Genomic DNA, 12,485 nt, shown 5'->3' with positions numbered 1-12,485 from the left:
TTAACCTTTTTAAAGCAAAGTTTGTGTGTTTTTTTGTATATGTTTTACATATTATATTTTGTATATGTACAGTTCCTCTTTAATGGCCCAGGAATATGGATTTGTTAAATTATTCCTGCAATATGCATAATGGATCTCTGGAGGTTTATAAGTAACCACCTGACCACATCCACCTGTGCCTTGACAAAGACCTGTTTGTGTTGAAACGTGTCGGTGATAGCTTGTGGAAGTGGTCCATAATTTTGTGGAATGCAACAGCATTCCTTACATACTATATTGCATTTCTACATTTAACAAAGCCACAGTTTTGCCACATTACGTTTCATTTTTTTATTGGGACTTATTGCAGAAATAAGTACTGATTTATATGGGCAATTTAATCAAGTGTCTGAAACCATTACCATCGAAAGCTAAAAAGTTAAGTAATCACTTCTGCAATCACTTTTCTTGCAACTGTGCCCAACTCACATGCTGAAGAAGAAATTATCAGAGAGGGATCCTTTGGATCCCTCTGAAAAACATGCAGAAATGTAGCCCTAGACTACATTCAGCTCGGCCATTTAAAACCATTTAACTGGCATGGTCAGATTTCATGCAACTGCGCCGTCCCACTCTGTCCCCCTATTTTTGACGAGGAGATCCGTTCTGCAGATGTGCATAATATAATGTTTAAATATAAAAAAAATATACTTTTTCAACCTTATTAAATAAAATAAATTGTAAAAAAACAATGCTGTTAACGCTTTTGAAAGGAAAAATCGTCAGTAAAGCGGTTAAAAGATGGCATCAGCTAATGGGGCTTAACAAGTTTTTTTTACACATGGTAAATGGGACAATTGTGCAGTCCCCATGGAAATCTGTTGGGTCTTTATATGGGATCGTAAAGACGGACTGCAGCTGATATCTCCAATACCTTTGGTAAATTGCCTAAAAGCTCAATACATCAATCCTCAAATACACCATTTTCAGACTCAATAATTGAGCCCATCTATCTCAAAAAATATTCTTTTGGCAGCTCATCACTGTGGCGGATGTTATGAACACATTACATAATGCTACACCCAAGTCCATTCACATTTGTAATTATAGTGACAAAATAGCATTTTTACCATCAAACGTGTCTCCATTTACATCCCCAGGCTGCATTTAATGATTCTACAGATTTCATTTGTATTTATAAGACTGGCGAGTGTGACACTCCATATAAAGTAACCAGGGTCAGACATAATACATCAGTGCTGGTAATTGACGTAATTGACATTTTTGTAAACAATGTTCTTATGCGGATTACTCTGCAAGCATGGACTGATATTTTGTCAATAATTCAGATATTTTTGCAGCAAGAATTATGAAATTTTTAGAAAAACTAAAAAAGTATTTTATTTATTTTAAGATTTCTCATAGTTCTATAACAATATACAGTATACAATGTCTTACAGATCCCAGCTACTGGAGTTGCAGAGTTACATTTGCTCCTGGGGGACAGGCTGCACTCTTAGGGCCTGATTCTGAGTTGATCGCAGCAGCAAATTTGTTAGCAGTTGGACAAAACCATGTGCACTGCAGGGGAGGCAGATATAACATGGGCAGAGAGAGTTAGATTTGGGTGGGGTGTGTTCAAACTGAAATCTAAATTACAGTGTAAAAATTAAGCAGCCAGTATTTACCCTGCACAGAAACAATATAACCCACCCAAATCTAACTCTCTCTGCAAATGTTATATCTGCACCCCCCCCCCCCCCCTGCAGTGCACATGGTTTTGCCCAATTGCTAACAAACTTGCTGCAGCGATCAACTCAGAATTACCCCCTTAGCACTAAGACAAAAAAATGTAATGCACAGTTTGTGAGCTTAGGGGGTCATTCCGAGTTGTTCGCTCGCAAGCGGATTTTAGCAGATTTGCTCATGCTAAGCCGCCGCCTACTGGGAGTGAATCTTAGCATCTTAAAATTGCGAACGATGTATTCGCAATATTGCGATTACACACCTCGTAGCAGTTTCTGAGTAGCTCCAGTCTTACTCGGCTTCTGCGATCAGTTCAGTGCTTGTCGTTCCTGGTTTGACGTCACAAACACACCCAGCGTTCGCCCAGACACTCCCCCGTTTCTCCGGCCACTCCTGTGTTTTTTCCGGAAACGGTAGCGTTTTTTCCCACACGCCCATAAAACGGCCTGTTTCCGCCCAGTAACACCCATTTCCTGTCAATCACATTACGATCACCAGAACGAAGAAAAAGCCGTGAGTAAAATTCCTAAGTGCATAGCAAATTTACTTGGCGCAGTCGCAGTGCGGACATTGCGCATGCGCATTAAGCGGAAAATCGCTGCGATGCGAAGATTTTTACCGAGCGAACAACTCTGAATGACCCCCTTAGTTCAAAACACAGCATAGAGTCTTACTCAGGTCACACTCCAACAGGACGTTCAGTACAGTACATGGGGCTGCTTTCCTCAGTATCCGATACACATCATATAAACGTACCATTTAATAATAATAAATAATAATAATAATAAAATAATAATAAAAAATACATAAAGAAAATCACAAATATATTTTTCTTGGACTTTGCGTGTCCAACTTTATGGGGTATATTCAATAAGAGTCGGGTCCATTCCGACATGCAGTTGTCGGAATGGACCCGACAACCCCTAGTCAAATAGTGGCCAAATCCGACTGTCGGATTTGGGCGTTCCTTGTGTCCTGTCCTGCCGCTGCTGTCAGCGGCTGCTGGGGGGAGCAGAGAGTGGCGACTGGCGGGGGAGCAGCGTGCGGCGGGGGGAGCAGTGGGGCGCAGCCGGCGGGGGGAGCAGTGTGGCGATCGGCGTCCGGAGCTGGCAGCGGGGATGATGTCTGCGGAGGCGGGGGAGGCACTACTGGGAGAGAGGTGCCATCAAGGTACCTCTCATCCCCGTAGCCCACCACACTGCTTCCCGTCTCCTTACCTCAATCCAACTTGTTTTCAAGTCGGATAGAGTTTGTCAGAAAGGGGACCATTTCTGACAGCATTCCGACAAGTCAGGTTTCCAGACTTGTCGTAAAAAATGTGCACCTATTGAATAGGTCGGAACCCCTTCCAACCTATTCCAGTCGGAAACTGCTGTCTTTCCGACAAGACGGCAGTTTACGAGTCTTATTGAATACACCCCTAAGTCTGCATTTACCATATCGGTAAACCTTTCAACTGCCCTACATATGGTTCAGACAACTACTCCAGAATTCCAGCCAACATGCCAAGGACTCCGTTCAGGGAAAGTTTCTGTCCAACAGGCTGTAAGACAAGGCCCCATTTAATAGGTCAATAATACATAATAGATGAGACTTCACTAATGGTCAATCACTATTTTTAGACTTTCTGCACCACCAAGATATCCATTGCCTTTCTGCCATTCTTCTTCATCCTCCCCCTTTCATAGACACATAAAAATAAGGCAATGAAAACCACTATCACCCCCCCTGCCCCAACTGAAGAGCAGACAAGACAGGAGAATGACCAAAGCCTGTCGCAGAGTCATACTAATGGTGTAAAATATGAAGAGTGGCCCAAAAGCAGGGCAAACAGACAATAGACTTGCATGGATGGCAAAATCTGGATGCCTGGTCATGAACAGAATAGACTTCTGCACAGCACCCTGCTCCAGTAGAGAGAAGACCATGAAGAGGAAGGAGAAAAGGTTCACTCTAAACATCATCTGCATAGAGGACATCTTGTATTTAAAGAGAGAGTCCTGCCAGTTAGATGTGAAGCTGCCTAACACTATGTAGCCCATCAGGATGATCACACCAGAAAAGGTGGTGACTCTGGAAGGTCGATAACTCTTCCCATTGGAGAGAAGGAACATGCTGACACCAACTAAAATGAGAACAGCAGTGAAATACTCCCAGTACTCGTAGCTCTTGTGTGAGACCAGCTTTCCCATCAGCATGACTTGGATTACTGGATGCTTTGGCCAGGACCTGAGTGGGGAAACTGATGAAATTGAGTGCCTCAAATTGGTAGTGATGAGCGGGTTCGGTTCCTCGGAATCCGAACTCCCCCGAACTTCACCCATTTTACACAGTTCCGAGGCAAATTCGAATCTTCCCGCCTTGCTCGGTTAACCCGAGCGCGCCCGAACGTCATCATCCCGCTGTCGGATTCTCGCGAGATTCGTATTCTATATAAGGAGCCGCGCTTCGCCGCCATTTTTCACTCGTGCATTGGAGATGATGGTGAGAGGACGTGGCTGGCGTTCTCTCAGTTTCTGTGTTCAGTGTGCTGCAAATATCTGTGTTCAGTGTGCTTCAAATATCTGTGCTCAGTGTGCTGCAAATATCTACGTTCTCTGCCTGAAAAACGCTCCATATCTGTGCTCAGTGTGCTGCAAATATCTGTGCTCAGTGTGCTTTATTGCGGAGACTGGGGACCAGCAGTATTATATAGTAGGAGGACAGTGCAGAGTTTTGCTGACCAGTGACCACCAGTATTATATGTTCTCTGCCTGAAAAACGCTCCATATCTGTGCTGCATTGTAGTATATAGTAGGAGGACAGTGCAGAATTTTGCTGACCTGTGACCACCAGTATTATATCAGTACTGTACAGTAGTCCACTGCTCTACCTACCTCTGTGTCATCAAGTATACTATCCATCCATACCTGTGGTGCATTTAAGTTTTGCGCAGTATATATATAGTAGGAGGACAGTGCATAATTTTGCTGACCACCAGTATATAATATATAGCAGTACGGTACAGTAGTCCACTGCTCTACCTACCTCTGTGTCGTCAAGTATACTATCCATCCATACCTGTGGTGCATTTAAGTTTTGCGCAGTATATATATAGTAGGAGGACAGTGGATAATTTTTCTGACCACCAGTATATAATATATAGCAGTACGGTACAGTAGTCCACTGCTCTACCTACCTCTGTGTCGTCAAGTATACTATCCATCCATACCTGTGGGGCATTTAAGTTTTGCTCAGTATATATAGTAGGAGGACAGTGCATAATTTTGCTGACCACCAGTATATAATATATAGCAGTACGGTACAGTAGGCCATTGCTATTGATATATTACTGGCATATGTTTCCACACATTAAAATATGGAGAATAAAAATGTAGAGGGTAAAATAGGGAAAGATCAAGTTCCACTTCCACCTCGTGCTGAAGCTGCTGCCACTAGTCATGGCCGAGACAATGAAATGCCATCAACATCGTCTGCCAAGGCCGATGCCCAATCTCATAGTAGAGAGCATGTAAAATCCAAAAAACAAAAGTTCAGTAAAATGACCCAAAAATCAAAATTTAAAGCGTCTGATGAGAAGCGTAAACTTGCCAATATGCCATTTACGACACCGAGTGGCAAGGAACGGCTGAGGCCCTGGCCTATATTCATGGCTAGTGGTTCAGCTTCACATTAGGATGGAAGCACTCATCCTCTCGCTAGAAAACTGAAGTGCCACTCCTAGATGGGCCAGGTGTTTGTGTCGGCCACTTGGGTCGCTTAGCTTAGTCACACAGCTACCTCATTGCGCCTCTTTTTTTCTTTGCATCATGTGCTGTTTGGGGACTATTTTTTTAAATCTGCCATCCTGTCTGACACTGCAGTGCCACTCCTAGATGGGCCAGGTGTTTGTGTCGGCCACTTGGGTCGCTTAGCTTAGTCATCCAGCGACCTTGGTGCAAATTTTAGGACTAAAAATAATATTGTGAGGTGTGAGGTGTTCAGAATAGACTGGAAATGAGTGGAAATTATGGTTATTGAGGTTAATAATACTATGGGATCAAAATAACCCCCAAATTCTATGATTTAAGCTGTTTTTGAGGGTTTTTTATAAAAAAACACCCGAATCCAAAACACACCCGAATCCGACAAAATTTTCAGTGAGGTTTTGCAAAAATGCGTCCGAATCCAAAACACGGCCGCGGAACCGAATCCAAAACCAAAACCCGAAAAATGTCCGGTGCACATCACTACATATTGGCACCAGCTGCTAAGGATGTTGGAGAGTGAGGCAAATGAGTATTTGTACATGGGTGCCCCATGCTGCAGCTGCTTGGTGAAGGCACAGTAGATCCCAGCCACCGTGAGAGCCAAGATACAGTTCATGAACACCAAGAACTGAAAGTCTCTGAACTTTTCTCGTGGGACTCCAGTATCTGTAGCAGTGTAGGTACTAGTCATTACTCGCTCTTGTAGCACATCCTATGTCAGGTGTCATGATCCGTGCCATATCCCTTTCTGCCTCTATGTGTCACTCTCTGCCTCCCGGTCTATCTAGCAGTTTCTACTCTGTGATCTTGCCGGGTTGATTACCTGGTTATGTGCAGCTGTGGTTTACACCTGGGAAGCTGCTATTTATCCTCTGCTCACAAGCACTCCTATGCCAGTTCATTAAGTCTACCTTTGTGCCTGCAACGCTGGGGTTTCCCTGTGCAAGACTTAGTCTGTGCCTCCCACTTTTCCTGAGTCCACTACTTGTGATTATTCAGCCCTTGCAATTAACAATCAGTTCCAGGACATCGTCTGTCTGTTAGATTCCAGTCTTTGGATCCCTGCAACTTTGCTAAAGTTACTTTGTTGTTCATGGACTGTTGAGTACCTGGCCTGCATTCTCCCAGTACTCTGCTATCCTGCATAGCTGGACTGCATTCTCCCAGCTCATCACTAATGGACTACTGAGTAGCTGGCCTGCATTCTCCCAGTACTCAGGTATCCTGCATAGCTGGCCTGCATTCTCCCAGCTCATCGCTAATGACTACTGAGTAGCTGGCCTGCATTTTCCCAGTACTCTGATATCCAGCATAGCTGGCCTTCATTGTCCCAGCTCATTGCTAATGGACTACTGAGTAGCTGGCATGCATTCTCCCAGTCCTCAGGTATCCTGCATAGCCGACCTACATTCTCCCAGTACTCTGCTATCCTGCATAGCTGGCCTGCATTGTCCCAGTTCTTCGCTAATGGTCTAATCAAGGTAACTCCAAGTAACAGTAGCTGGCCTGCATTCTTCCAGCACTCTGGTATCCAGCATTTTCCCAGCTACTTGCTTACATACCTGGTCTCTTATCTGTTGATGATAATACAGTTTATACCTATAGATCCTGTTATTGTGCATTTAGAAATCTTTATACATTCCTTTTGCCTCCATATAACCTCATTTCATGTACCTCCTGCACACGCACACACAGGGAGGCCTAGTAGCCTTGATAGTATGAACTGGCCCTAAAAACCTGTGCAGAAGTTTTGAGGTTATACAGGACTTCAGGAAATGGCTACATCACAAATTAGTTGTATGCCTTCCGTTGTATGCCTTTCCTGGACCCTACATTGCTGGCAGATTTCAGAATGAAACTGATTAATTTACAATCTCTGTCATCTGAGATATTATCCACTCTGCCAAAATCTATCAAGATGTCTTCAGGTAAAAGGAAAAATTGCGAATCTGAAGCTCTTAGTTTTGAACATTGCTACCCTGTATCAAGCAAAGGCAAGTTTTGGAGCTTCCCACGACCCAGTCTTTCTGAAGCAGATAGAAGCTACAGAAGGGATAACAAACTCTGCTTTTATTGTGGTGGGTCTGGACATTTCATTCAGTTTTGTCCCACCCGCAAACACAGAAAGTTTCAGTGACCGCAGCCCCAGGAGGGGTCTCCGAGTGTCCAGCCCCAGGAGGGGTGTCCAGCCTTGCCGGTTACATGGAGGGACCATCTGATAATCTTCACAGAGCTGCCCAGCCAGAGTCTCTTCACAGAGCTGCCCAGCCAGAGTCTCTTCACAGAGCTGCCCAGCCAGAGTCTCTTCACAGAGCTGCCCAGCCAGAGTCTCTTCACAGAGCTGCCCAGCCAGAGTCTCTTCACAGAGCTGCCCAGCCAGAGTCTCTTCACAGAGCTGCCCAGCCAGAGTCTCTTCACAGAGCTGCCCAGCCAGAGTCTCTTCACAGAGCTGCCCAGCCAGAGTCTCTTCACAGAGCTGCCCAGCCAGAGTCTCTTCACAGAGCTGCCCAGCCAGAGTCATCGCCAGACGGAACAATCATAAACCCAGGAGAGGTCACTATGGGCACAGACCCAGGAAAAGTTGCTAGTGCTTTGGTTCTGCCGGAGTCTCCATGTAGCATGCCTCAGGAGGGGACTTGGAGGGACCTAGGAAGAATCTTGTTCCAGGAGGGCATTTCTAGTGCTCCCTTAATTCCTGTGAGTGCTGCAACCAGTCTGCCATCTTGTGTTACTGCCATGGTCTCTGGGCCTGAGGATATTTCTGCCCTTGCCTTCAGGCATGAGGTTTCGCCTGCTCTTTACTTTGGGCATGAGGCTCCTGCCCAGCCAGGGCCATCTGAGGTTCCTGCCCAGCCGGGGCCATCTGAGGTTCCTGCCCAGCCGGGGCCATCTGAGGTTCCTGCCCAGCCGGGGCCATCTGAGGTTTCTGCCCAGCCGGGGCCATCTGAGGTTTCTGCCCAGCCGGGGCCATCTGAGGTTTCTGCCCAGCCAGGGACATCTGAGGTTTCTGCCCAGCCGGGCCCATCAAAGGTTGTCATTCAATTGAGGTCGACTGAGTCTGCTGTTCTGCTGGGGTCTTCAAGATCATCCCCTGAGTCTCTAACTGGTAAGCAATCTTTCATTTACTTCAATGGAGATCTAGCTCAATACTGGACACTGGTTGACCAGTACCTGACTATGATGAAACCTAATTCTTCATGTGGTATTACTCCTGCCAATATCGTTAAGTATCTCTTCCTGACTTTCGAAGGAGAAGCCTTAGAGTGGGCTAATCCACTCATTGAATCCAACGAACCACTACTCCAGAATTTACTGACTTTTAGTAAAGCTGTATTTAAAAGGTTTGGTCCAAAGTCAGCCCATAAGGGGACATCTAACTGTGTGCCAGCTGCACAGTATTCCAAGCATCTGCCTACTCCTACCACTTCATCTAGTTTCTACAGTTCTAAGCCTTCAAAGTCTGAACAACATTCACAGCTTCCTCTGAGAATTGGTTATGCCTCACTAGAGGTTTCCACTAACCACTTGCTAAGTTCAGTTTCTGCAAATACACCGCCTGCTCCTAATGCCATCCAAGAAAGTAAGTGGTCATTACTGACGTTGGAATGGGACTCTGACTCTGAAAGTGAATTTCTGGATGATTCAGGGTTCGCAATTGGGGTCCTATATTTTCAAGCAATGTCTTCTTTGAAAAATTATAGACAACCTCTAAGAGGTCTCAAGGTTCTAAGTAGAGGAGAAAGAATAAGAAGAAATAACTCATGGAGCGTCTGGAATCCGCCCTTGAAGAGGAGGATACTGTCATGATTTGTGACATATCTCCTTTCTGCCTCTAGGTGTCACTCTCTGCCTCCTGGTCTATTTAGCAGTTTCCACTCTGTGACCTTGCAGGGTTGATTACCTGGTTATGTGCAGCTGTGGTTTGCACCTGGGAAGCTGCTATTTATGCTTTGCTCACAAGCACTCCTATGCCAGTTCATAAAGTCTACCTTTGTGCATGCAACACTGGGGTTTCCCTGTGCAAGACTTAGTCTGTGCCTCCCGCTTTTCCTGAGTCCACTACTTGTGATTATTCAGCTCTTGCAATTAACAACTAGTTCCGGGACATCGTCTGTCTTAGATTCCGGTCTTTGGCTCCCTGCAACTTTGCTAAATTTACTTTGTTGTTCATACCCTGTATTCAGCCTGCATTGTCCCAGCTCTTCGCTAATGAACTACTGAGTAGCTGGTCTGCATTCTCCCAGTACTCTGCTATCCTGCATAGCTGGCCTGCATTCTCCCAGCTCATCGCTAATGGACTACTGAGTAGCTGGCCTGCATTTTCCCAGTACTCAGGTATCCTGCATAGCTGACCTGCATTCTTCCAGTACTCTGCCATACTGCATAGCTAGCCTGCATTGTCTCAGATATTCACTAATGGTCTACTCAAGGTAACTCCAAGTAACAGTAGCTGGCCTGCATTTTCCCAGCACTCTGGTATCCTGCATTTTCCCAGCTACTTGCTTACATACCTGGTCTCTTATCTGTTGATGATAATACAGTTTATACCTATGGATCCTGTTATTGTGCATTTATAAATCTTTATACATTCCTTTTGCCTCCGTAAAACCTAATTTCATGTACCTCCTGCACACGCACACACAGGGAGGCCTAGTAGCCTTGACATCAGGTAAGATATCTGTAGCCCAGCTGCACAAAAGAGCAACTTGAAAATCTGCCAGGTGGTGGACGAGTCCGCTTCTACTCGAGACATGGACGAAGGCTCTTCTGGAACAACAGAGTTTGATTTGTGGCCAAAAATGCATGATTTTACCACAGGGAAACAGAGACCATGACCTGTCTTCAGATAGTTCCTGCCTTTGAAGTACTGTATGAGTAGACAGCCCAGTACCAGGATGGTCCCATATCCGTCAATATTCAAGATGAAACGCACCAGCCAGAATTCCCCCCATGTGTCCTGTGTGATGGATTTGGGGGGCGGTTCTTCAGCACATACCCCAAGGAGAGTTACTAGAATGAGCAGGAACCTGCTCCGAGCTGTTCTCCCCATTCCTCCGGTACAGGGGCCAGGACACAGGATGCAGGTCAGGAACAGGCTGATCATGCTCCATTTCCTAGGCCGTCTCCCAAGTAGCAGGCCTGTCCTAGCGCTCTGTCTGATACACAGGGCTGGTTTCCTCAGTATCCGATACATCTCTTCTCATAGACGGCTTAGCAGAACAAGAAGTGTGTGTCACTGCAGACAGAGCCCCCCCGGGTTATATAGGGGCTCTGCATCAGGCTGGGTGAGGGGGCATGACATAGGTGGCGAGCGCATCAGGGTCACCATTGCAGCCAATCTTCCCTCAATGCTGCAGTAGATAGAGAAGACAGACAAGTTTTTGTGTGCAGTTTTCTGTTTATTTTGTTTTCTACAATTTCTCAGTTATAAAAATTGTTCAAAAGTTATAAGTTATTATATGTTTGCTTTTAAACAGTTGGTACACATTTTCTGAGGTAACAATATAAAATATTGAAGTGCAAACAGAACACTCTGTAAAAATCCCCATAAATGGGGGTCTTCAACATGTGGCCCTCCAGCTGTTGTGAAACTACATGTCCCAGCATGCCTTGCTATGTATTTCCACAATAGCTAGAGGGCCACACGTTGTAGACTCCTGCCCTAATGTTTGGCAGGTATCAGGGTAACTCCAATATTTGGATCCCACTGCTGCACATCCTTGAGGTAACGTTATAAAAGAGTAAAGTGCAAACAGAACACTCTGTAAAAAAAAAATCCCCTAATGTTAATCCCCATAACGTTTGGCTTTGTAGGCAGGGCCGAAACTTGGGGGGGGCTAGGGGGGCAGGCGACCTGGGCGCCAGATTGGAGGGGGCGCCGAGACCCCCTAACACCCGCCGCGGTACATACTTTTAAACCCCCTTCTCCCGAGTGCCCAGCTCGGGGGGCGGGGTTTCGCGGAATGACGCGATTGCGTCGTGACGTCACGGCGCAAACGCGTCATTCCACGAAACCCCGTCGGAGGAGGGAGAAGGGGGAGCCCGGAGCCGCGCAGACGAGGAGGGAGAGGCGGCTGAAGAGCGGCGAGAACCGCTTCAAATGTAAGTCAGCCCCTCTCCCTTCCTCTCTCTCTCTCTCCCTCCACCACCTGCCGCAATGTGTAAAATGGGGACCTGTGCCTGCCGCTATGTGTAAAATGGGGACCTGTGCCTGCCGCTATGTGTAAAATGGGGACACTTGCCAGCGTACTGTGTAAAATGGGGACCTGTGCCTGCCGCTATGTGTAAAATGGGGACACTTGCCAGCGTACTGTGTAAAATGGGGACCTGTGCCTGCCGCAATGTGTAAAATGGGGACACTTGCCAGCGTACTGTGTAAAATGGGGACACTTGCCAGCGTACTGTGTAAAATGGGGACCTGTGCCTGCCGCAATGTGTAAAATGGGGACACTTGCCAGCGTACTGTGTAAAATGGGGACCTGTGCCTGCCGCAATGTGTAAAATGGGGACACTTGCCAGCGTACTGTGTAAAATGGGGACCTGTGCCTGCCGCAATGTGTAAAATGGGGACCTGTGCCTGCCGCTATGTGTAAAATGGGGACACTTGCCAGCGTACTGTGTAAAATGGGGACCTGTGCCTGCCGCAATGTGTAAAATGGGGACACTTGCCAGCGTACTGTGTAAAATGGGGACCTGTGCCTGCCGCTATGTGTAAAATGGGGGCACTTGCCAGCGTACTGTGTAAAATGGGGACCTGTGCCTGCCGCAATGTGTAAAATGGGGACACTTGCCAGCGTACTGTGTAAAATGGGGACCTGTGCCTGCCGCTATGTGTAAAATGGGGGCACTTGCCAGCGTACTGTGTAAAATGGGGACCTGTGCCTGCCGCAATGTGTAAAATGGGGACACTTGCCAGCGTACTGTGTAAAATGGGGACCTGTGCCTGCCGCTATGTGTAAAATGGGGACACTTGCCAGCGTACTGTGTAAAATGGGGGCACTTGCCAGCGTA

At 46.4% G+C, this 12,485-nt stretch overlaps 1 pseudogene; it reads right to left on the bottom strand.

Annotated features, from left to right (window-relative positions):
* Positions 1 to 3,343: 3,343 nt before the first annotated feature.
* LOC134967031 (adenosine 3'-phospho 5'-phosphosulfate transporter 1-like) lies at positions 3,344 to 6,192 on the bottom strand (annotated as a pseudogene).
* Between the last annotated feature and the right edge of the window lie 6,293 nt (positions 6,193 to 12,485).

Source organism: Pseudophryne corroboree, chromosome 10, assembly GCF_028390025.1.
Source record: "Pseudophryne corroboree isolate aPseCor3 chromosome 10, aPseCor3.hap2, whole genome shotgun sequence".
NCBI classification, from domain to species: Eukaryota; Metazoa; Chordata; class Amphibia; order Anura; family Myobatrachidae; genus Pseudophryne; species Pseudophryne corroboree.
The sequence above is the reverse complement of the archived record's forward strand: the minus strand, read 5'-3'. Positions and strand labels throughout refer to the sequence as shown.